The sequence below is a fragment of the Hibiscus syriacus genome, unplaced genomic scaffold, assembly GCF_006381635.1.
Source record: "Hibiscus syriacus cultivar Baekdansim isolate YM2019G1 unplaced genomic scaffold, ASM638163v2 tig00111098_pilon, whole genome shotgun sequence".
In the NCBI taxonomy this organism is placed as follows: Eukaryota; Viridiplantae; Streptophyta; class Magnoliopsida; order Malvales; family Malvaceae; genus Hibiscus; species Hibiscus syriacus.
The window spans coordinates 406,914-410,469 of NW_024062983.1; the positions used below are offsets into that span (position 1 = coordinate 406,914).

General features: G+C 37.4%; 1 pseudogene; it reads right to left on the minus strand.

The window, feature by feature from the left end:
- Window positions 1-1,459: 1,459 nt before the first annotated feature.
- Window positions 1,460-2,890, minus strand: LOC120153089 (annotated as a pseudogene).
- Window positions 2,891-3,556: the final 666 nt, after the last annotated feature.

Below are 3,556 nucleotides of genomic sequence, written 5' to 3' on the forward strand. Positions count from 1 at the left end.
ATTTTAAAGACATTTTCAGGATTGTCTCTGATTGTGTCGTTAATTGATCCTGAGGTTGTTTAAAGTTGAGTTGTTTTGATCTAAGTAGATGTTGGAGGAAGGAGTGATGGATTTTCTTCTTTGAATTTTTCAATCTCTGTGTGGGTGTGAAGTCCCTATGAAGGTTTGAACAACAATTTGAAGCTTGTCTTTTAGAAGTTTGGAATTAGCTCATGTGATTGGATCAAGTGGAAGAGTTAGCCCATCTTCCTTTGATGTATGATGTATGGTGCATGTATCAATGGGATACCTGAGAATCTTACCTTGGAGAGCCAGTACAAACTGTAACATGAATAGATGAAGTGCAGGCCATTGCATGGGAACTGTCTTCCATAAAATGAACCGGGATAGCCTCCTATGAAGATAGCAGGACCCTCTTGTTTTTTGTCTTCCTTAAGGTCCCTATAGAAATCAGGCAAGGACTTAAACACAGAATTGAAGTCATTCGAGGGAAGATCATTAAGGTAAACTAGAAATTCTGGCATAGGATGGAAATTTTTATGGCTGGTTTCTTCAACACGCTCGACCATATCTTTGATGATGGATAATGAGTTGGGTCCAGAAGAGCAACCCAAATCAGTTATGCCTATGCTCCTCGGATTTACTTTATATAAACTTGCTGTATCGTTTCCATGGTTATATGTTTCACCATATCCGATCCCCTTTTCATAATAAACTTCAAGGGTTGAACCGACAACATTATCAACAACTTCAGCACACCTTTTACTACTACAATAAATCTAGGGTAACTTACATCTACGTATATTAATTATTTCCAAGTATTAAGGATTAGGTACTTGATTGTTAACATTTCTTTATAATCTGGACAAAAACATATTAGTTATCTGCAACCTCAGACAATTTGGCCCAAAGTGCTCCAGCATGTATCCAGAAATCTGCAGTAAGCTGTTGCGTTTGATTGTATTAAACTTCTTACATGTTTGTCTCTTTCATTTCCACTGATAAGTGTATCCAGCAGAATCAAGGTGTGACTTTCAGAATACGTGAAAGAACTTATGCAAGACATCAGGACTGATTCTTGCCCCACACATTGTAAGTGGGAAGAGTGTACCATGGGCCGTCTACTACAGCCCTAACTTATTTAGGGACCGAACCTTAGATGGGTTTAGATTTTTAGACTAGTCAAGTTTAACCGTGAGAGCAAAGTCTATCTCCATGGCATCACCAACGAAAAGGATTGATTTGTTTAATTATTTATTCACACTTATTTACATGAAATAAAATTTCAATAACATAAAAACATTTAATTATTTATTCCACGTATAAAAATCAATCATGAACTAATGTGAGAAATAAGATGGTCTTGATTGACGTACTAAAAATAGGAATAAATTCAGCAATAATTTTTTTATTTTGTTCAATGATTTTGTTGAAAATATAAATTATGGACTACATATTCTCATAATTATGTGATATTCATAATTTCTTGAGAACTACAAGAAAGGTAATGGGTTTAATATCTTCTTTAATCATTTCCTCATCAAATATTTTCCCATAATTGTTAAACAAGTTGTCTAAATCAATCTTGTTTCCAAATGGTCACAAAGCACGGATTCTAGGACAGCCCTGACGGTCATAGCCACTGCAGTGCCGTAGCTCTCCCCATTTTTCACTTGCTCTTCTACCTCAAACATCTCCAGCTGCTCCATTTGAAAGACCCTTCTCGTTTTACTTCATCCTCTATTTCATTCTCGATGGTGCATAAAAATGCGAATCGTAAGAATCAAGTTTTCCTCTTTCAATTTCACCCTGCAACAACACAAGGATGAGATGCCAACTAGAAGAAAAGAAATATACGTATGCATGTATGTTTATATATGGCAGAAAAATAGGGTACCCGAGAAACAGATACGGCAAGGGATCTTGAGAGAATTTTCCAGAGGAAAGAATTGCCTCTATCAATATGATCTTGGCCCATTCTCCCCAATAGAATCAGCACCATTCTCCCCCCTTAACTAGCTCTTCCGATCTTAATTTTAAGAACAATGCAAAGTCCTCTTGGAATTGGTTGTAGTATGCTTGACACACAATTGGAGGGCTTGATTCAGATATGTAAACGTTTTCTTTGTTGATAGACTCGCCACGCTCGTCATAAAGAGCTGGTGGGACCTGTATGGAAAACAATTGAATCTTGAGCCCTGCTTTGAATATTATAAATCTTTAAAACAATGAGATATTAGAGAATCTTACCTTGGAGAGCCAATGCAAACTGTAATGAATAGATGAAGTGCAAGCAATTGCATGGGAACAGTCTTCCATAAAATGAACCGGGATAGGCTCCAACGAAAATAGCAGGATCCTCCTGATTTCTTTCTTTCTTAAGGTCCCTATAAAAATCAGGCAAGGACTTAAACACTGAATTGAAGTCATTTGTGGGAAGATCATTAAGGTAAACTCGAAATTCTGGCATGGGATGGGAAATTTTATGGCAGGTTCCTTCAACAGCCTTGACCATATCTTTGATGATGGATAACGTTGGATCCAGAAGAGCAACCCAAATCAGCTATGCCTATGCTCCTAGGTTTTACTCACTGTGAACTTGTTGTATGGTCTCCATGGTTATATGTTTCACCATATCCGATGCCTTTTGTTGGACAAAGCATAGTTAGCAGAGAAGAAATGAAAGAAAACGTTGAAATAGAAAGTGTTGGGTGCTGATAACATAAACGTATTGTCCTCTTTTGAGTGCTATTGTGTTAAAACTAGAAGAAATGGAAGAGGATGGGCCAAACCTGGAGAGAGGAATTTTGGGCATAGCTCGTCTTGCCGATTCCTCTAGACATATGAAAGACTTTCTCCACATCCATGTTTCACTACAAGAATGCTTACTGCTTAGAGGTGAATTGGAATTAGAGGAGGGCTTTCCTTTTAAAAGCAAAATTCAATCATAAAGCTCTTTACTTTTTGGGGTTATTTTTGTTTTGTTGATGTATACATTACTTGTCATGGTAGCTCAACAATTAACATCTTATCATCAACCATCGTGGCAGGGGCGTGAAGCTTCAATAGTATGAAAGAGAACACCATTGTAAAAGTTAGGTTCAAATTCATTTCACCAGTCATGATCACTCTCTTATTAGCAACAGTTTTTTTATTATAAAAGTTCAAGTTGGGTTGGCTCAGTTATGTGAAAACATTGCCTAATTTGTCAGTCAACTTTCCCAGAGTACCCACTTGGCTAGGAATAATAAAACTAAAAAGCAACTAAGCTTCGTCAAATCAAAGACTCATCTTAAAGTACTGAAACATTGTAGGGATTCTTCTGCAGCCGGAAAAGAGGTGGACAAATGGCAGGCATCCATCTTTTGTAGTTCAAGACCTCAAAAGGCTCATATCACAATCAAATTTGTCAGGGCACTAACAATTCCATTGGTAGCCAGGCAGGCACAGTCGAAAGAGTGGAGAAAAATGAAGTTAAAAAGATTCCCTAGCGACTGTAGTTCAACTAGTTTCCAGTGTGTTCTTAGCTTAGCTGTGCAGAAAGTGACCTTTGTTC